This window comes from Callithrix jacchus, chromosome 10, assembly GCF_049354715.1.
Source record: "Callithrix jacchus isolate 240 chromosome 10, calJac240_pri, whole genome shotgun sequence".
Taxonomy (NCBI): domain Eukaryota; kingdom Metazoa; phylum Chordata; class Mammalia; order Primates; family Cebidae; genus Callithrix; species Callithrix jacchus.
In genome coordinates this window covers 24,090,791-24,113,963 of record NC_133511.1, presented here as the reverse complement: position 1 = coordinate 24,113,963, position 23,173 = coordinate 24,090,791, and the positions used below count along the sequence as shown (strand labels likewise).

The 23,173-nt window shown below is 37.5% G+C and overlaps 1 pseudogene; it reads left to right on the top strand.

Annotated features, from left to right (window-relative positions):
• Positions 1-21,497: 21,497 nt before the first annotated feature.
• On the top strand, positions 21,498-22,779 carry LOC100396805 (olfactory receptor 8B12-like; annotated as a pseudogene).
• Positions 22,780-23,173: the final 394 nt, after the last annotated feature.

The following is a 23,173-nucleotide window of genomic DNA, read 5'->3' as shown; positions in this document are numbered from 1 at the left end:
TAAAATTACCAATCCATAAACATGGATGTCTTTCCATTTACTTGTGTCTTCTTTAATTTCATTTGTCAGTATTTTAGTTTTCAGTATGCAAGTCTTTCAGTTTCTCAGTTAAGTTTATTCCTAAGTACTTTATTATTTTTGATACTATTGTTAGTGGGATTGTTTTCTTAATTTCCTTTTTAGATTGGCTACTGCTAGCTTATAGAAATGCTAATGGTTTTATTTGTTGGTTTCGTATCCTACAACTTTATTAAATTTATTAGCTCTAATAATTTTGTGTGTGTGTGTAGTTTTTAGGTTTTCTAACTATAAGATTATGTCATCTGCAAACTAAGATAATTTTATTACTTTCTGATTTGGATGACTTTTATTTGTTTTTGTTGCCTAAATGCCCAAGTTAACACTTCCAATACTATGGTGAATAGAAGTGGTGAGAGTGGGCATTCTTGCTTTGTACCAGACCTTAGAGAGAAACCTTTCCATTTTTTACCATTATGATGTTTCTTGTCAGGTTGTCATATATGGTTTTATTATGTTGAGATACATTGCTTCTATATTTAGTTTATAGGGTGTTTTTATTATGAAAAGGTGTTGAATTTTGTTGAATGATTTTTTGGATCCATTGAGATGATTGTGTGATTTTTTTTTTTATTGAGATAGAGTATCATCCAGGCTGGAGCACCTCAGCTCACTCCAACTTCAGCCTCCTGGGTTCAAACGATTCTTCTGACAGCCTTCCTAGTAGCTGGGATTACAGATTTGCACCACCACACTCAGCTAATTTTTGTATGTTTAGGTGAGATGGGTTTTACTATGTTGCCCAGGCTGGTCTTGAACTTCTGACCTCAAGTTATCTGCCTGCCTTGGCCTCCCAAAGTGCTGGGATTACAGGCATGAGCCACCATGCCCGGCCAATGATGCATTTTTAAAAAATCCTTCATTCTTTTAATAAGATATGTTGTATTCATTGATTTGTTTATATGGAACCATTCTTGCATCTCTGGGATAAATCCCACCTGATAATGGTATATGATCCTTTAAATGCACTGCTGAGTTTGATTTGCTAGTGTTTTGTTGAGGATTTTTACATCTATTTTCATCAGAGATTGGTTCATAGTTCTTTTTTTTGTCCTTATTGTGTCTCTGTATGGCTTCAGTATTAGGGTAATAGTGGCTTCATAAAATGGGTTTGGAACTAGAAGAAAGCATATAATGCAGCTCACCAGTCAAGAGTAACATGATTTGAGAGGGAAAGGGACATTTTCCCTGATGCCCCTCTCTGTATAGATGATGTTTTTCTCTGACACAAAGTTCGCTAGCATTTTAGGGGTAATAATGGAGGAGTGGCAGAGATCCATGAGTGACAGATTGCTGAAAAAGCTGTACATGGAGGTGTGAAGCTGAGAGTTCAGCCTAATCAGGGTGATCATGCCCAGATTCCCCATCATGGTGGCCAAGCAGATCCTGAGGAAGAGGAGAAAGTGAGGGTGCTAGAAGTCTTGTTGCTTTTTTTAATCCCTTGAGAATGAACTCTGTCACTGTAGAGTGATTTTTTTTTTCAAGATGAAATCTCACTCTGTCACCCAGACTCTGGATGACAGTGGCACGATCTCGGCTGACTGCAACCTGGAGTGCAGTGGCACAATCTTGGTTCACTGCAACCTCCACTGCTGGAGTGCAATGGCATGATCTCACTGCAACCTCCACCTCCCGGCTTTGAGCAGTTCTCCCACTTCAGCTTCCTGAGTAGCTGGATTACAGGCCCGTGCCAACATGCCCAGCTAATTTTTGTATTTTTGGTAGAGACGGAGTTTCACTATGTTGGCCAGGCTGGTCTCGAACTCCTGGCCTCAAGTGATCCGTCCACCTTGGCCTCCGAAAGTGTAGAGTGATTTTCTGCAGTCAAGAAAATTACTCCCTCCCTGGGTGGGGGGCCTGCAGGGATGGGAGAAAAGAGTCTAAGGAAGGCTATATATGAGCCTTTCTGGTTAGGCTAGGTAAAAGCATCTGCCTCTGAGTGACTTATCTTGAATTCTTTCCTTACTGTTTATCTCCTAACTCCTAATGTTTTCTAGGATTCAGGCAAATTCAGAGTGTTTTGGCGATCATGAAGGTGAGAAAAAGCTCCACCTGGAGTTTTACTACCATTATCTTCCTTAATTATTACCTTAGAGGCAAATACTAGTATGTCTTGTTTCTTGGAATTAAAGATGTATTTTGCCCTGGAGATGGTATCTTCCTTGTCATCTATGCAGTTCCAAAATGTTACTCCCAAAATGTCCTCAAATCTTAGTAATATGAGCCAATGATATTAAGTTAACTCACATTTCCAAAATAATAGAGTTATAATATCAATTCTCAAGACTTTTAAAAATAAAAATCAATAATACACATGGAACTGTTTTCCAGATATTTAGTTGCTATACAAGTATGAGTTTTCATTAGGCATCTGGAATTTGTTCAAATTTTTCATTGAACCTGAGGTCTTAGGGTAGTTATCCTTAATTCTAGCTATACATTATGATCACCTAGGGAGCCTTAAAAATAATTATGTCAGGTTTCAACCTAAAGGAATTCTATCTTAATTAATCTGTGGCATTTTCTAGGCACAGTGTCTCTGGGTGAGCTCAGTGTCTCTGGGTAGGCAGAAAAGTTCAGCCATAGAAGAAAATAAAGATTTTGTTATTTGAACAGTTTTGTGTATATTGAACCAGAATAACTTTGTAGTTTGAAGAATAGGGTAAGTTAGGCTTGGAATACAGTTTATTCTGCGTAAAATAAAGCAACAGAGGAAAGATCTGAGATTGTTTGCTGTCTCCTGTGCTCAGAGGGCTCAGAAAAAGTTCAGATTGAATCAGGATTAAGAGTAGGTAGAACTAAAAAATAACTTCTTATACAGCTCACTAACCAAGAACAAAATGATTTGAGAGGGAAGTGGGCATTTTTCATGGTGCCCCTCTCTGCATATTCTTAAGTCCTTGGATTCTTAGTGATCAACCTACTGTTAGCCACTTTCTCTCCTCACAGCAAATGTATTCTTTAGAATAATGTTGAGATCTCTTATGCTTTTCCATTTTTCTGTTTCTATACTATTGATTTCAAAATGCCATTTATAGTTTGTCTACTTTTAGAGCAAACATCATCAATGCAGAGAAGACATTCTGTTGATGGTAATCATGTGTAGATGCCCAAAAGATCCTTTAGAAGGGGTCTTGGTACATCTGAGTAAAAATGGCAGTTCACAGTTGATCGCAAGAACTGTGCTGTTACTGAAGAATCTTATGATAATTTTTTTCATTTCTCCTATCTAATGAGAAAAAACATAATTTATAAAAGCAGATGGTATTTTTTTCTCATAAGTTATTTGCTAAAGGTAGTTGAGTAATTATACAGTGGTGACATTGACTAAAGGTTCCTACATTTTAAATAAGAAGGGTCATTAGAGGAAATAACATTAAGCCTATTTTGATCCTTAGATTTTATGGTTTACCTTATGGATGAGCAAAAAAAAATTCCATGTAGGTGAAAATAATATTTTTTTGAATTTGAATAATTTTACAACATTGTGATTCAGCAGTTAAAATTTAGTGCATGAATTTCCACTGCCATCCATGAAAGATAAACTCCTATTGAAATTGTCCTTGGGCTATAAACAACTAGAAAATCGACAAAATAAATGGAACAAAACTTTTATGATGTTTGACAGCGGACAGTATCACAGCGATTTCTGAAAGGAGGGAAAGGAAAAAACAACATGAGCCCCGTGATTGTTTTGTCTTTCTTGTCTATAGGTATTTTTCATGCCACAATCTTGAGTGGGTAAAAGAAAGAGATTAGCAACGTCTAAGTTGAAAAATGAAAAGTCAGTATTTGGAAAGATGTATGTGGCTAGATGATCCAGGGCAGAGTACCCAAGAGTAGCTAGATGATGCAGGGCAGAGTACCCAAGAGTGGGGGAGCTATACATAGAAAATCAGAGATTTGCAGAGGAACATCTATTTCTTGATATGCATATGTGTGGGATAAAACTTGATCTGCATATGTGTGGGATAAAACTTCAGAGTGAAGGACTACATGAAATGAGTGGTCAAAAAACTTTCAGAAACTTACAAAAAGCTTGAAATAGTTTGATTTTCTTCAAGCCACTGTGTAGACATCTCATAATACATACAGCATTAGGCAGAGAGTTTAAAAGAGTGAAACAGCTCTGAATCTTCCTAACAAAGCTTTAAAACAAGACTGGGGATAGTGAAACTTCTATGTAAATAATTTAACTATGTACCAGAAAAATATCTGATAGTCTTCAAAAGAATACAACAAAGTCTTCCTCTCTATAATGTAAAAATCACAATTTCTGGCATCCAATAAAATGTAACCAGTAAAAGAAGCAGGAAAATATAAACATAACCAGAGGAAAGAGCAATCAATAGAAATAGACCCAGAAATGACAGCAATGATGAAATTAATAGACAGCGACCTTAAAAAGTTACTATATTTGTTAAAAATATGCTCAAGGATGAAAAGGAGAACATTAACACAATGCAGGGAAAAATGAAAAGTATAATGAAGACCTAAGTTGAACTACTAGAAGTGAAAATACAATATATGAAATAAAGCATACACTGAATAGGGTTAATAGAAGATTAGACACTGAAGAAAAGAAGGATCCACAAACTTGAAAGTGTAACAATAGAAATGATCCAAAATGAAGAACATTTTGGATAGTAAAAGGACTAAAAAATATATAGGAACTCATTGACTTATGGAACCATACCATAAGTATAACATAGTTTAATTAGACAATCCACTAAGTGGGAAAAAATATTTGCAAACTACTCATCTAACAAGGGATTAATAATCAGCATATGTAAGGAGATCAAACAACTCCACAAAAAAAATCTAGTAATCTGATCAAAAATGGGCAAAAGATTGGAATAAACATTTCTCAAAAGAAGACATGCCAGTGGCACACAGGTATATGAAAAGGTGTTCATCATCATTAATCATCAGAGAAAGGCAAATCAATACTACAATTAGATATCATCTCACTCCAGTTAAAATGGCTTATATCTAAATTACAGGCAATAACAAATGTTCATGAGGATGTGGAGAAAGGGGAACCCTTGCACAATGTTGGTAGGAATGTAAATTAGTACAACCCCTATGGAGAGCAGTTTGGAGATTCCTCAAAAAATTAGAAATAAAGCTACCATATGATCTATCAGTCACTGAAAAGAAAGGTAATCAGTATTATCGAAAGATATCTGCAATCCCATGCTTGCTACAGCACTGTTCATAGTAGCCAAGATTTGGAAGCAATCTACTTGTTCATCAACAGATGAATGGATAAAGAAAATGTAGTATATATACACAAAGGAGTACTATTTTGCTATAAAAAAGATTGAGATCCTGTCATTTGCAACAACATGGATGGAACTGGAGGTCATTATGTTAAATGACATAAGCCAGGCACAGAAAGACATACATCAATCACGTGATCTCACTTATTTGTGGGATCTAAAAATCACAACAGTTGAATTCATGGACATAGAGAGTAGAAGGATGGTTACCAGAGGCTGGAAATGTAAGTAATGGGGGTTAAGGAGGCGATGGAGATGGTTAATGGATACCAAAAGATACATAGGAAGGATGAATAAGACCTACACAGGGTGAATATAGTCAGTAATAACTTAACTGTATATTTAACAATAACTCAAAGAATGCAGTTGGATTATTGGTAAATCAAAAGATAAATGCTTGAGGGAATGGATACTCCATTCTTTATGACATGCTTATTTCACATTGCATGTCTATATGAAACCATCTCATGTACCCCATAAATATATACACCTACTATGCACCTACAAAAATTGAAAATAAAAATAAATTTTAAAAAAGGAAAACAAACAAAAATAATAGAGGTTCTAAAGGAATACATGGAAGAATAAAAGCCTTTATAGCCTCAGGCTAGGCAAAGAATTTTAGACAGAACAAAAAACATCACTAACTACAATATAAATGGGACTTCATAAAAATTTAAAACTCTGTTCCTTGCAAATACTACTAAGAAAATGAAAAACAGTCCACTGACTGAGAGATCAAACTATATTTGACAGAAGACTTATATCTAGATGCAATAGTAAGAAAACATAATAGCCAAGTAAAAAATATATAAATAGCTTAATTGGTCAACAAGAACATGAAAATAGGATAATATCACTAATGGTGAAAGAAATCTAAATAAAATTATGATAACATTTCATACCCAATAGAATGGCTAAATTAAAAATACTGACAATACCAAGTGTTAGTGAGCACCTTCAACTCTCATTTATTGCTTGTAGGAGTGTAAAACAGCACAATCACTTTGGAAAACATATTGACAATTTTTACATGATTAAAAATACTCATTCTAACTGACCTAGAAATTCCACTGCTGAGATAATTATCCAAGTGACATGGAAGCATCTGTCCACCAAATGCTTTACATATAGATATTTGAGAAGCTTTTATTTACATTAGTCCCAAATCAGAAACGATTCAAATTTCTCTCAGTGTGCAAAAGAGTAAACAAACTGTGGTCTATTAATATGAATGACTACTATTCATCAGTAAAAGGAATGAACTACTGATACACCCAACAACATGAATGAATCGAAAACGTTTATGCTGAGTGAAAGGAATTTGACAGAAAAGTGTACATACTGAATGATAACATTTTTACAAAATTTGATAACAGGCAAAAATAATGTGTAGTGACTGAAATCAGTCAATAGTTGGCTCAGACCAAGGTTGAAGTTCATTTATTATACAAGGGAACTTTCTATGGCAATGAAAATGATATATATCTTGATTGAGTGGTGGTTGCATGAATATATACATTTGTCAAAAATTACTGAATTATACATCAAATACATCGATTGAGTTCAGTTAACTTTATTTCAGTTATACCTCAATAAAGTATTTATTTTTATTAATTAAAAAAACATAGTTGATATTTATAATAATTGTGGGGTACAGTGTGATGTTTTAATGCATGTATACATTTTATAATGATCAAATCCGAGTAATTACCATATTAATCTGCTGGGAACACTGTGGACCCCTCAGTGGTGACTAAGCAACCCCAAGCTTCTGGAAAAATTGGCAAAACCCGAGCTATCTGAACTAACAAGAAGAAATTGTTGCTTTTCAACCTGTAAATTCTCTTAGAATTTGGCTTCCCCAAAATGAATTACTTGCTTTGTTATGCTTGTTACTTGCTGTATGGTTTATATTTGAGAAAATGAAGGAAAGTGTGAAAAGTTAAAATGTAGCTTGTAACTTTGGCCCTGCTGTGCTGTTCTTGTAAAAACAGGAACTATGTGTAGACGACAAACCGCATAGCCTGTCAGAGAGAGCTAACAGCTCGTAATAAGCTTCTCTTGCAGAGAGCCTATAAATGGACGTGTAGTGGAGAGGCTCATTACCCAGATTCCTTTCCCAGGAAAGGCATATTGATTATGGCCCTGGAAAGGGAATTCAACCCTTATGGAGAGCCTATAAACGGACACTTGAGGGGCGTATGTTTGGAGGGAAGCCTCTGTGGTTGAGATAAGGATATAAAAGTCTTTCTTCCCCCGCTGCTCCTCCAGGCCTGCATGGAGGCCCCCCTCTTCTTGCAGTTTTGTGGTCAGACTGGTTGTCTTGTGTCAGATCCTGTTTCCTCTGCAGCCGTGAGCCCAATGCGTTTCTTGCTGATAGTTGTAAGTTTATGTTTAACCTCAATTCTTGCTGAGGTGTATGGTTTTTTATGTTAACAGAAAGTAACTTTTACATGGTTCTGCTTTTACCGTACCATATTGTGATCTTTGGTCAACAGTTTTTGCTTACGTTTCTTGTGTAATTACCACTGAAACTTTGTATAACCTCACTCACCCTTCCCTATTGAAAGAGCCTAATAAAAAACTGAGTTTTTTCAGGGGAGCATTAAACATCCACGGAGCAACATGATTTGGTGTCTCTCCTGGGCCCAGCTTTAAGGAAAAATGTTTCCTCATCTTTCTTTCTTTTCACGGACCACTCAATCACTTTGAGTGACATTGAACCCACGTTGATATATTGGGAACTGGTCCCGCAATATTAATCACTTTAAACATTTATCATTTCTTTGTGGTGATAACATCCTAAATCTTTTTCTTCTAGTTATCTTGAGATATATATTACACTATTACTTGCTATAGTCACCTTACATTTTTAGCTTCCACATTTGAGTGAGAACATGCAGTATTTGTCTTTCTTTGCTTGTCTTATTTCACTTAACATAATGTCTTCCAGCTTCATCCATGTTGCTGGAAATGATAAGATTTCATTCTGCTTTATATGTGTGTGTATATATATATGTATATGAAATTGTGTACATCATATTTTCTTTATCCGTTCTTTATTAGATGGGCATTTAGTTTGATTCCATATCTTGACTATTGTGAATAGTGCTCCAATAAATATGGAAGTGCAGATATGTCTTCAATATTACTGATTTCATTTCCTTTGGATATTTGCCCAGTAATGGAATTGCTAGATCATATGGTAATTCTAATTAAAATTTTTTGAGGAATCTCCAAATTGTTTTCCATAATGGCTGTATAGTAAAGTAGATTTAAATATTCATGTACTATGTATAAATAGGTAAGGTCAAGAAATATAAAAATAAATTCCTAAAGCCTAACATATAATCAAAGAAGTATGAATTAAAACAATGTGACGGCATTGTTTCTAATATGGTTCAACATATTAGGAAATTATCAGAAAAAGACATGCTAATACATTGCTTGTAGGAGTGTTACTGCCAAAGTCTTTCATGAGACCATTTCAGCAATATTATTAAAGAGCAAATTTTCAGAGTTAGCAATTTGACTTCTAGGAATTTATCCTCAGAAAATAAATAGTTAGGTTTCCAAAAATGCATATTCATCTCTGCTGTGTTTATCATAGTGAAAATTGAACATCATAAAATGTCAAAGAATTGACATAATGACAGTGCTCCCATCGGAGGGATATCATAAGCTGTTAAAAATAATGTTGTTTAGGTTTATTTATTGATATAAGAAGATGCTGATGATATGTAGTTTAAAAAACATTTCAAGATAGTATATACAATATAAGCTAACATCAAACATAATCCTCCTAAATCTTAATAGTGGTTATTTATGGGTGGAGGAAATATGAATAGTTTTTATTTCCTGCTGTATTGTAAACTACTATGTATAAAATACTGTTTCTAAAATACTATGTATTTTATAATTTTTCTAATGCATACGTATAGTACTTGTAAAAAATGAATTCTTAAAAGGGAGATAACAAACTTTTCCAAATTGCTCATTGTTGAAGTGGTTTTTGGTAAATTGTCCTGTTGGGAAATTAAGTTTCAGTGAACTGATTTTCAGGGAACTGGCTTGACTTTTTTTTATTTTTGAGACGGAGTCTTACTCTGTCACCAGGCTGGAGTGCAGTGGTGCAATCTTGGCTCACTGCAACCTCTGCCTGGGTTCAAGGGATTCTTCCACCTCAGCCTCCCGAGTAGCTGGGATCACAGGTGCGTGCCACCACGCCCAGCTAATTTTTGTATTTTTAGTAGAGACGGGGTTTCACCATGGCCAGGATGGTCTCGATCTCTTGACCTCGTGATCCGCCCATCTCGGCCTCCCAAAGTGCTGGGATTACAGGCTTGAGCCACCGCGCCCGGCGACTTTTTTAAAAGTTAGAATCAAATTGACTTTATTATTGATGTAGGTGATTAAGCAACTAGGAAAATGGTGCTGCTTATTAAGATGGGAAATATAGAGGAAGGAGAAAGTTTTTGAGGAAAGATTGTGATATCAACTTTTTAGTGTGTTGAATTTTAGGTGTCTGTTGAGTGAAGTTTAAGGTGGTTTTTTCTAGTTCTGTGAAGAGGGTCATAGGTAGCTTGATGGGGAAAGTGTTGAATCTGTAAATTACTTTGGGCAATATGGCCATTTTCATAATACTGATTCTTCCTAACTATGAGCATGGAATGTTTTTCCATCTGTTTTTGTCCTCTCTGATTTCCTTGAGCAGTGGTTCATAGTTCTCCTTGTGGAGGTCCTTTACATCCTTTGTTAGTTGCATTCCTAGGTATTTTATTCTTTGTAGCAATTGTGAATGGGAGTTCGCTCTTGATTTGGTTCTCTTTTAGTCTGTTATTGGTGTGTAGGAATGCTTGTGATTTCTGCACATTGATTTTATATCCTGAGACTTTGCTAAAGTTGCTTATCAGTTTAAGGAGATTTTGGATTGAGATGATAGGATCTTCTAAATATACAATCATGTCCTCTACAAATAGAGACAATTTGACTTCCTCTTTTCCTAACCGAATACCCTTTATTTCTTTTTCTTGTCTGATTGCTCTGGCTAGAACTTCCAGTACTATTTTGAATAGGAGTGATGAGAGAGGGCATCTTTGTCTAGTGCCAGATTTCAAAGGGAATGTTTCCTGCTTTTGCCCATTCAGTATGTTATTGGCTGTGGGTTTGTCATAAATAGCTTTCATTATTTTGAGATATGTTCCATCGATAGCTAGTTTATTGAGAGTTTTTAGCATAAAGCGCTGTCGAATTTTGTTGAAGGCCTTCTCTGCATCTATTGAGATAATAATGTGGTTTTTGTCTTTGGTTCTGTTCATGTGGTGGATTATGTTTATTGACTTGTGTATGTTGAACCAGCCTTGCATCCCAGGGATGAAGCCTACTTGATCATGATGGCTAAGCTTTTTGATGTGCTGTTGCAATTGGTTTGCCAGTATTTTACTGAAGATTTTTGCATCTATGTTCATCATGGATATTGGCCTGAAGTTTTATTTTCTTGTTGAGTTGCTGCAGGGTTTTGGTATCAGGATGATGTTGGTCTCCTGAAATGATTTGGGAAGGATTCCCTCTTTTTGGATTGTTTTCAATAGTTTCAGAAGGAGTGGTACCTTCTCCTCTTCATATGACTGGTAGAATTTGGCTGTGAACCCATTTGGACCTGGGCTTTTTTTGGTTGGTAGGCTATTAATTGCTGCTTCGACTTCAGCCCTTGTTATTGGTCTATTCAGGGTTTCAACTTCTTCCTGGTTTAGGCCTGGGAGGGTGCAAGTGTCCAGGAATTTATCCATTTCTTCCAGGTTTACTGGTTTATGTGCATAGAGTTGTTTGTAGTAATCTCTGATGGTAGTTTGTATTTCTGTGGAATAGGTGGTGATATTCCCTTTATTGTTTTTTTAATTGCATCTATTTGATAATTCTCTCTTTTCTTTTTTATTAATCTGGCTAGTGGCCTGCCTATTTTGTTGATATTTTCAAAAAACCAGCTCCTGGATTTATTGCTTTTTAAAGATTTTTTTGTGTCTCTATCTCCTTCAGTTCTCCTCTGATCTTAGTTATTTCTTGTCTTCTGCTAGCTTTTGAGTTTTTTTTATCTTGCTCCTCTAGCTCTTTCAATTTTGATGATAGGGTGTCAATTTTAGATCTTTCCTTGCTTCTCATATGGGCATTTATTGCTATAAATTTTCCTCTAGACACTACTTTAAATGTGTCCCAGAGATTCTGGTATGTTGTGTATTCATTATTGTTTCAAAGAACATCTTTATTTCTACCTTCATTTCATTGTTTATCCAGTCAACATTAAAGAGCCAGTTGTTCAGTTTCCAGGAAGTTGTGTGTTTCTGAGTTGGTTTCTTAATCCTGAGTTCTACTTTGACTGTGCTGTGGTCTGAGAGACTGTTTGTTATGATTTCTGTTCTTTTTCATTTGCTGACGAGTGATTTACTTCCAATTATGCGATCAGTTTTAGAGTAGGTGTGATGTGGTGCTGTGAAGAATGTATATTCTGTGGATTTGAGCTTCAGAGTTCTATAGATATCTATTAGGTTCACTTGGTCCAGATCTGAGTTCAAGGCCTGGATATCCTTGTTAATTTTCTGTCTCGTTTAATCTGTCTGTCTAATATTGATAGTGGTGTGTTAAAGTCTCCCATTATTAATGTGTGGGAGTCTAAGTCTCTTTGTATGTCATTAAGAACTTGCTTTATGTATCTGAGTGCTCCTGTAATGGGTGTGTATATATTTAGGATCATTAGCTCTTGTTGCGTTGATCCTTTTACCATTATGTAATGCCCTTCTTTGTCTCTTTTGATGTTTGTTAGTTTAAAGTCCATTTTAACAGAGACTAGGATTGCAACTCCTGCTTTATTTTGCTCTCCGTTTGCTTGGTAAATCATCCTCCATCCCTTTATTTTGAGCCGATATGTATCCTTGCACATAAGATGGGTTTCCTGGATACAGCACACTAATGGGTTTTAAGTTTTTATCCAATTTGCCAGTCTTTGTCTTTTGATTGGAGCATTTAGCCCATTTACATTTAAGGTTAATATTGTTATGTGTGAATTCGATCCTGCCATTTTGATGCTAGCTGGTTGTTTTGCCTGTTAGTTGATGCAGTTTCTTCATTGTGTCGATGGTCTTTACCATTTGGTACATTTTTGAAGTGGCTGGTACTGGTTGTTCCTTTCTATGTTTAGTGCTTCTTTCAGAAGCTCTTGTAAGGCAGGTCTGGTGGTGACATAATCTCTGAGCAACTGCTTGTTTGTGTGGGATTTTCTTTCTCCTTCGCTTATGAAGCTTAGTTTGGCTGGATATGAAATTCTGGGTTGAAAGTTCTTTAATTTAAGGATATTGAATATTGGCCCCCACTCTCTTATGGCTTGTAAGGTTTCTGCCAAGAGATCCACTGTGAGTCTGATGGGCTTTTCTTTGTGGGTAACCCTACCTTTCTCTCTGGCTGCCCTTCATTTCAACCCTGGTGAATGATGATTATGTGCTTTGGGGTTGCTCTTCTTTAGGAATATCTTTGTGGTGTTCTCTGTATTTCCTGGACTTGAATGGTGGCCTGCCTTTCTAGGTTGTAGAAGTTCTCCTGGATAATATCCTGAAGAGTGTTACCCAGCTTGGATTCATTCTCTTTGTCACATTCAGGTACACCTGTCAAATGTAGATTAGGTCTTTTCACATAATCCCATGTTTCTTGGAGGCTTTTTAATTTCTTTTCACTCTTCTCTATTCTTGCCTTCTTGTTTTATTTCATTAAGTTTATCTTAAATCTCTGATATCCTTTCTTCTGCTTGGTTGATTCAGCTATTGAAACTTGTGTATGCTTCATAAATTTCTCTTCTGTTTTTCAGCTCCTTCAGGTCATTTATATTCTTCTCTAAGCTGTTTATTCTCTTTAGCATTTCATCTAACCTTTTTAAAAATTCTTTGTTTCTTTGCATTGGGTTAGAACATGTTCTTTTAGCTGAGAGAATTTTGTTATTATCCACCTTCTGAAGCCTGTTTCTGTCAATTCATGAGACTCATTCTCCATCCAGCTTTGTTCCCTTGCTGGTAAGGAGTTGTGATCCCTTGGAGGACAAGAGGCATTCTGGTTTTTGGTGTTTTCATCCTTTTTGTGCTTGTTTCTTCCCATCTTTGTGGATTTATCTACCTGTGATCTTTGCAGTTGGTGACTTTCAGATGGGGTCTCTGAGTGGACATCCATTTTGCTGCTGATGAAGTTATTTCTTCCTGTTTTTTTTTTTTTTTTTTTCCTTTTAACCATCAGGCCCCTCTGCTGTAGGACTGCTGGGGGTCCACTCCAGTCTCTGCTTGCCTGGGGATCACCCACGGGGACTGCAGAACAATAAGGGTAGCTGCCAGTTTCTTCTTCTGTTATCTTCATCCCAGAAGATTATCCACCAGATGTCAGACTGACCTCTCCTTTGCAAGTGCCTCTTTGGATATAAAGGGGTCAGAGAGTTGCTTGAGGAGACAGTCTGTCCCTTATAGAAGCTCAAGTGCTGAGCTGGAAGCTCCGTTGTTCCATTTAGAGCTTCTGGGTAGGTATGTTTAAGCCTGCTGCAGCAGAACTCATAAGCACTTTTTCCCCAGGTGCTGTGTCCTGGGAAGGTAGGGCTTTATTTATAAGTTCCAGATGTGCTGCTGCCTTTTTTCAGAGAAACCCTGCCCAGCAAGGTGATAGTCTGCCCACAGAGGTGTTTCTGAGCTGCTATGGGCTCTGCCAAGCTGCTGTGTGAACTTCCTATTAGAACTGCCTTGGTAATGGTGGTCTGCCTCAGTAATGGAAGACTGCCTCAGTAATGGTGGACTGTCTCAGTAAAGGTGGATTGCCTCAGTAATGGTGGACTGTCTTTGTAATGGCGGACTGCCTGGGTAGTGGCGGACTGCCTTGGTAATGGCTGACACCCTTCCCCCCACCGAGATGGACTATCCCGGGTCCAGCTGTGCTTGCTGTGAAACTCTCAATCCAGAGCATTTCAGATTGCTGATTTTTGTAGGGGGCAGGACCTGCTGAGTCTGATCACCTGGCTCCCTGTTTCAGCCCTTTTTTTTTCAGTTTACTGGGCAGTTTTGTATCCCAGGCATTTCAGGCCCCTGTTGAAGCAGCCACCCAGATTTATGCAAGTTTTGGTGTGGAGACCTGCAGCGCCAGCTAAAACAGCTGTGCTGGAAACTCGTGGCACTTTTCAGCCCGGGAATCTCCTGGTGTGTGGGCAGTAAAAACTCGTTTGGAAATGCAGTGATCACTCACTGTCTGTGTTCTTCTCACTGTGAACTGCACTTTTTTTTTTGCTGGTGAGCACACTTTTATTTATTTTCAAGTTAGAGTCCTCAGAATAATCTTGGTGGAAACTCACAATTGTCAAAACATGAGATCAAAACTCAAAAAATCAATTTAAAACTTCAAATTTGAATTGAATTTTACCTAGTAAGGGAGGGGTCTTGTCTGTCAAAGCAAACTGTTGATCTTACAGGGATTTTTGAGGAAGAATTTGTTGTGTTAGTGAAAGAGGTGGTAGTGGAATTATGTTAGTTTTATTTCAGATGTAGTTTTCAGGTCTAGATGTTCCATTTGACTCTTTCTCGTGTCTTCTCTCTGTTCACATTTTCCTTTAACTTCCTAGGCATAGTTACAACAGTTTAAAAAAAATTTTTTTTTGAGAGAGGATCACATTCTGTAACCCCCAGGCTGGAGCGCCGTGGTGCAATCTGGGCTCACTGCAACCTCTACCTCCTGGGCTCAAGCGACTCTTCTATCTCAGCCTCCAGAGTAGCTGGGACTACAGGGGCATGCTACCATGTCCAGCTAATTTTTGTGGTCTTTGTAGAGACAGGGTCTCACCATGTTGCCCAGGCTGGTTGCGAACTCCTGCCTTGGCCTCCCAAAGTGCTGGGATTACAGGCATGAGACACTGTGGTCCAGCCCAACAGTTGTTTTAAAGCGTTATTTCACAATACCATTTCTAGCATTTTAAAATCTCTTTTTAGTAACCAATTTTTCTTTTGGTTATGGGCCACATTCTCCTGCTTCTTGGTTGTTCTAGTAACTCTTTTTAAATAAAATAAAATATAATAAAATAGACAAGTTCTCCCTATGTTGTCCAGGCAGGCTGGTCTCAAACTCTTGGACTCAAGCAATCTATAAGGCAGGTTTTAATTTTTCTTTTATAGAGGAGGAATGTCCAGGAAAGGATGACTTAGTGACTTGTCCAAGGCTGTGTGACCAGAGCCAGATCTTTAGACTCCTAAGCCTAGCATCTGTCTAGGATGTTACATTGCCTCTTGATTTCTGTTAGTGACCAGAATAAAGTTCCTGAGAGAAAGCTTTGCAAAATATTGGAATGCATCACTGAGAGAATGTGTGGCTTTCCTTTTCAGAAGTCTTTAGAAATTGTAGACAGTCTCTTCAAATCTGTAATTAGGATTACAGAGGAGTCTATCCAACAAAAAAACGTTGTTACCTTGCTTTCTTTATAAAACCACTTAGTTTCTTTGCACATAAAAGAAATTTAATTTAATTTTATTATTAGTCAATTAAGATGTCTCTATTATGCTTAGGATAATTTCCCTACTTCTATTCATCAAACCATGTATTTCATTTCCAGCAAATTGCTTGAAAGTTTTTTATAGATTTGTCCTGATTAACCCCACCATATTGTACTTTCTAGCACAGTCTTGATTTCTTTTGTACTCTTTACACTCCTTGTAAATGATAGATTTTACAGTATCTTTGCATAAATTAACACTTTTCCAGAATTTAAGTCCCTTAAGAAAGATAATTCAGTTTTGAGGAGTTTTAAGTTTCTTGGCAGCTCTCTAGCTAAAGCCTTTGGAGCAATTTCTGCCATTTAGCTACTTTTTTTTGCCAGCACCTAGAAGAAAGGGGGAAGGGTCTTCTACAAACACTTTGACCTTGACAGAAATCTTCCAGCATCATTGTCATTTCAATGTCAATGAATGTCAGTATCAACATTATCATAGTGAAAGCTTCTAACTTAGTTTCAGTAAATTTAATTATGTGTAGTTCATACTACTCTTTTTCATGAGAATAAAATGTTTGTTTATTTAAAACCTGTGACAAATTATTTCAGGTAGTTTAAAAAATTCCTGGAATTGGCCGGGCATGGTGGCTCAAGCCTGTAATCCCAGCACTTTGGGAGGCCGAGGCGGGTGGATCACGAGGTCAACAGATCGAGACCATCCTGGTCAACATGGTGAAACCCTGTCTCTACTAAAAATTACGAAACATTAGCTGGGCACGGTGGCGCGTGCCTGTAATCCCAGCTACTCGGGAGGCTGAGGGAGGAGAATTGCCTGAACCCAGGAGGCGGAGGTTGCGGTGAGCCAAGATTGCACCATTGCACTCCAGCCTGGGTAACAAGAGCGAAACTCCGTCTCAAAAAAAAAATTCCCGGAATTATGGTTTTGCAGTATGGATTTTTATTGTACTCTGTTTACATGCAAGTTCACTACATTCAGCATTTTTTTGGAAGATCATCTATAATGTATTCGTCATTTGATAAATAATGATTATGTTAGTGTACCCCAAAGTATAGGACTTAAAATCTAGTTGGGACTTATGGAATATAGTCCTGAAATAATCAATGAATAGTATAAAATTTTATTAGACTAAGCACACTAAGAGTGATGTGGAAAAATGAGTGACTAGAAAGGCAAGAGAATGACTTAGTTTAAGATTATTTTTCAGTTTTTCTTCCCATGAAACTCTTGGTAACATTACTTCTCACTCTTGAAATTCTCTCCACCTTGCCTTCTGTGACATTTTATACATTCCACGAATATGTACTAAATGAATATTCACTGGGGCATAATTTAATTCTCACAAACATCTGCAAATTTGATATTATTATCTCTATTATTTTTAGACAAGGTCGCTGAGTCTTAATTGTGTTAAATAACTTACTTAGGTTCATCCAGGAAATGAGCAACACAGTTGGAGTTTAGTTCCAGACATTTTTCTTCTCAAATTCTTGCTCTCAGTTGCTACGTTTGCATTTTTATTTGTATTTTTTGACATTTTCTTTGGTCAATTTCCTTCTTCCATTATTTACTTGTTGGCATTTTTGAAAAAGTCAATCTTTGTCTCGATTATTATTTCTTTAAATACTCCTCCTTGTGGCCATTTCCCCATTTTTCTGTGACCACTTCTGCTCAGATGATTTCCCTGTTTGTAACTCATCCCTTTACCCAAGTTCTGATTTTCAGTTTCCTACTTATTTCTGATTCTTGTCATTTGGAAGTCCTGTTAATATTTCATATTTTTGTAGTTACCCTCTCCCTCCTTATTTCTCCATTCTTGTCATTCTGTTCCTGTTTCCCTGGGCTTGAAAACGTAATCAAACTTGATGTATGTCTCCTCGTCTCTGTTTTTCTCTCTCCAAGCATTGAGATGCCAAATCCTGTTTTGCATTTTATTGTAATATCAAAACATGTGGCACTGTTCATCCTCTCTGTTTCTACTCTTGTGTAAAGCCTCTGAACTGATTTCCCTTCCTTTGGTTTCTTGCTGTTGTAGCCCATTCTGCAATTACTTTTATCCAAGGAGATAGTAATTGTTATTACTCTAATAAATAATAAGTAAATTTCATTTATTTAATACAATTACATAAAAGTAATACACTTAAAACGGATATTTATGAAATAATAAATAATAATTATTTTGTGTGTCTTTGTGCCAGAAGGTGCATTATTTATTCATTAAAACAATCCTTTGAATTACCATTATTTTCCCCATTTTAAGATTACAACACTAGAAACTCAAAGAAGGGGTAAACAAACTTTTCAAGATCACACAGTTTGTAAGAGTCAAGAGATCTGAGCTGAGTTCTGCCAGATTCCAAAGTTAATGCTCTGAATGCTTATTCAACTAGGATACATTTCAGAATGAAAGGGGAAATACTAGTAATTTACTGAGATAACAGGCATAAACTGGGATCGTTCTAGAAAGGCCAGGACTTAGAATAACTTTGTAAGTTTTACATTCTTTGTAAGTTTTCTCATCATTGATTATAGCCTAATAAATAAAGGGAATGGTTGAGCGGACTTTACTTTTGGGGTAAAGAGCCATATACTCACCTTTGTACTCAAGTTCAGGGATGATCAGAGAACAGCCTCTTAGAAATATCCAAAATAAATATGAGATACACAGGAAATGAGCTTAACAGGAACTTGAGAACTAAAGACAAATTTGGCAACCATCCATATAGAGGGTTTGTTGAAGCCACGAAACAAAGTAACTTACTGAGGATTTAAGGAAGCAGAAAAAGCATGGAACACATAGAATTGAATCCTGGTAATGTGAAATATGAAGGGCCAGAAGGAGAAAGATGAGCCAATTTGGGGAGGTGTTTCTATCAGACTATGCATTTCTTTCTGGCACAAACCATGCCTTTTGTATCCCTGACCTTGCATATTACTATACATCTTAAACACACTTATTACGTCAATTTAACAGTGAGTACAGTGCAGACCCATATGACTGGTGAAAGATGAATTGAATTCTATCTTCTTTCTCAGGAGTTAATTGAGGCTATTTGAATGCTATTGAATTAATATTTCAAGTGCTGGCTCTTCTCTCTGATCAAGTTTGTGCTTCTTCTCATTGAGGTTGGGAAACTAGTAAGAGTTTAGTGATTGACCCTGTACCATACTGTCACCACTTGCTGGTCTACCAGAAGTCCGAGAGCTAACACACATGCATGAGACATACATGCAAAGATATTTTATCGTATGTAAGTGTTCACATGCTCTGTAATGTAACATATATAATATATAGTTTAAATAAGAAATAGATACAAGAAGAAAACCATTTTTCAGATGGGTTTTTTTTTTTTTTGCTTGCTGCTTGTATTGAAGTGAGTCATCAGGTAACACAGCTTTAGAGAAGCCTTGCCTAAGATGCATTTGGAAATGTAGTTGCCATGGCAATTGTCTCTGAAGTAACAGACAAAATCTACCATAGAGCTTCCAATGTCTTCTTTGCACTTAGATCTGAAGGAAAGCTTGCTTTATGGACTTATGTACATTTTGTTTAACGACTTATTTTTCTCCATTTGTAACTTTCGTGCAGTGGGACTGAGACAGGGATTGGGATCCATTAAGGTCACTCGGGGTGTGGACAACTCTAAGTGTATAGTGACAGATGAGGTAACCTCACTGCTACGACTGAGCTGAGGGTGAACAAGTCTTCACTGACATATGTGCACATCCTCATAAACACACACAGGCTTGTGTGCAGTGATTTCACTTGGACTTGCCTGAAGATGGACTTCTGCTTTTGTATGAAGATTTTATAACTTCTCCAAGAATATTTCTGTCATTGATGCAGGATCAAAAACATCTAATCTGTTGGCATACTGAAGTTCAAATTTCCCCAAATAGAGATTTATTTCTTGACTATGAAATCTATCATCCTTAATACACAAAATCCCCTGGTTAGGGGTGTGAAAGGCTAGTTGCCACAGGAAACTATATTAGTCCCTGGGTTAATGAAATCCTCTCCTGAAAATGGTTTTGACAATGGTTAGAGGAGCCAACTCTGGTGAACGGAGACAAAATTGGGTGCTCAGCAGGGTCCCTTGCCCCTGTGATATTTGGAGTTGGACGGACCAGAGCTTGACCCAAGTTTCTGGAATCTATTAGCTGTGTGTGCTTCTCACTTTTAAAGTGGAGATTAACATGTCTAATTGATGAGGGTATTGTGAGAGATAAATGAGGCAAAATTGTCTGGACCTAGTTGTTGAATCATTGGTGTCCATATGAAGGTGCTGGATCAAATACAGTGTTTGGTACAGTCAGTTCTCAATATAAGGTAGCAAGAATTGTTTTTTCCCACATTGCCTTGTCCTTAATTGTGCTTAAAACGATGTAAACTAAATGAAAGATTAGGTCATTAAAAGCCCCAGGAAGCATTATCAAGGGTGAAAACAAACATTTCCTTTTCCTTAGGGAAGGTTGTCTTTGGCAATGGCCCTGAGGAATCCTCTGTAACTACTCTGAGGTCTGTACTCCAGAATAAAACTCTCCAGATGCCTTTATCCACAATGTTAGGAAAGAATGCTGTCTCATCTATAGAAGCCGGGCAGAAGCCTTGGAGCAAAGCCACAATCAGAGATCATGTTCTTCATCTCAGCAAAAGAACCAAGATAAATTAGAGGTTTTGATCCTCAAAGTGGAGAAGCAGAGCAGAGCGGGGCTGGGCTCAAAGTTGTCACTTTCTTTTCAGCAGGGCCATTTGGATTTCTGCAAAAGAGATGGGTGAGAGGCAGTAGAGAGCAGCCCCGTGGCTCCAAACTGAAGTGGTGAGTGCCTGTCTGAGCCACTGGGTGCCACAGCAGAGTGGATAAAATCGAGTTTCCCTGCTGCTGCAACTTGGTTGTGCTGGGACTTTGTGCAAGTGTCTTAGGCTTGGTATCCTCATTTGTGGAATGGCGATGGTCACAATGCCACACAGCATTCAGATACATTTGGTAAATGTTTCTCTTCTTTTTTCTTAGCTTTTAATGAATAACTTTACATAATCACTCCATTATTATTATTCTATACTAATTCCACAATCATGCCAGTAAAGACTGTGGGCAACAAAACATCATCCACCATCTCACTGTCCTGTCTAGTACAGACCCTAAATTAGAAGGTCTGGAAAGGTCAAGTGGCTCCCACCTCTCCAAAGAAGAGCCCCCAGTTTTACCCACTTGAACAAGGGCTGTAGAGGGAATGAAGTACACAGGGGAGGACCACAGTGAGGGTTGGAGGGTGGTCCCAGCTCAACTCTGCTCCTTCATCACACCAGCCCTCACTCTGCAAGCAAATGTCACCCTCAGACAGTTACTAGGATGGCTAAAGGAACTTGGGGAAGGTGAAAACATAGACAAGGGAATAAGAAAATATCTTCCTGAAGTTCGAAAATCTCTGCTCTGATGTTATTCTTAAGAAGGGGAGGCCCCCGGTCATGGCACATGTATACCTATGTCACAAACCGGCACGTTCTGCACTTGTACCCCAGAACTTAAAGTATAATTAAAAAAATAAAATATAAATTTAAAAAAAGGGGAGGATTTTCTCTTTTTTTTTCTCTCTCAGTGATTCTTTTTCCTTCACAGCTCTTCCTAGAGGAGAATGCCTGCCAAGAACTCTTCCTCTGTGACAGAGTTTATCCTCACAGGCTTAACGGACCAGCCAGGACTCCAGATCCCCCTCTTCTTCCTGTTTCTAGGTTTCTACTTGGTCACTGTGGTGGGGAACCTGGGCTTGATAACCCTGATAGGGCTCAACTCTCACCTGCATATTCCCATGTACTTTTTCCTCTTCAACTTGTCCCTCATAGATTTTAGTTTCTCTACTGCTATCATTCCCAAAATGCTGATGAGTTTTGTCTCAAGGAAGAACATTATTTCCTTCACAGGGTGTATGACTCAGCTCTTCTTTTTCTGTTTCTTTGTCTTTTCTGAGTCCTTCGTCCTGTCAGCGATGGCATATGACCGCTATGTGGCCATCTGTAACCCACTGTTGTACATGCTCACCATGTCTCCCCAGGTGTGTTTGTTCCTTTTGTTGGGTGTCTATGGGATGGGAGTTTTTGGGGCTGTGACCCATACAGGAAATATAGTGTTTCTAAACTTTTGTGCAGACAACCTTATCAATCACTACATGTGTGACATCCTTCCCCTTCTTGAGCTCTCCTGCAACGGCTCTTACATAAATGTTCTGGTCATCTTTATTGTTGCGACCACTGGCATTGGGGTGCCCATTGTTGCCATTTTTTATCTCTTATGGTTTTATTCTTTCCAGAATTGTCCACATTAGTTCTGCTGAGGGCAGGTCTAAAGCCTTCAGTACCTGCAGCTCCCACATAATTGCAGTTTCTCTTTTCTTTGGATCGGGAGCTTTTATGTACCTCAAACCCCCTTCCATTTTACCCCTGGACCAGGGGAAAGTGTCCTCCCTGTTCTATACTATTGTGGTGCCCATGTTTAACCCATTAATCTATAGCCTGAGGAATAAGGATGTCAAACTTGCCCTGAAGAGAACCTTTTCCAGAATAAACTTCTCTTGAAAAAAAATTTAGAAACTGAGAAAAGAGATCCTAGAGTTTTTTTTTTTATCAGAGTGTTTTTGTGATGATGAATTTTTTTTCAGTGATGAATCTAAGGTTCCAGTGCTTTCTATCCTACACAAAGAGAAAATGTTAACTCTCTTTTCCAAGTGGATTTATTCTTCCCCACCCTCACCCCCATCTCTTCCCTGTTTTATGAAAAAATTTCTACACCTACAGAATATTCAGTGTTGAATGGGGCTTAGGAACAATTTCATCCAGCCCCTTATATAATACACCACACATTGGAGACCCAGAAATATTTGCATATTTGCCCAGGAACATAAAATTACCAGGTGCCAGACTTGTGACTAGAATCCCTGCTTGAATCCCAAGCCACATTGTTTTCCTTTATGCTATTCTTTATTGCCTCATCTCTTTTTGGAAGATTTTATTTCACATGCTAGTTGACCTAACACATTTAAGTTATAAATATATTCACAGTAATTTCATGCTATTTTTCACAGGATAATTTTAATGTGTCACTTTTTGCAAGAACGTAGGAGGTGAAACGTTCTGTTGAGGTGGTCTTGGCAAAATGACAAGATCAGGGTTTGATGAATTTTATAGTGTGTAAGTGGGAAGTATGTTAGGTTTCATATAGAAGTAAGCATGGTGCCCACTGACTTGGTGAGTGGAGCCCTAGGATTTAGAACAAGTTTAGTGGTTTAGAAATTCCAAGGGAGAGC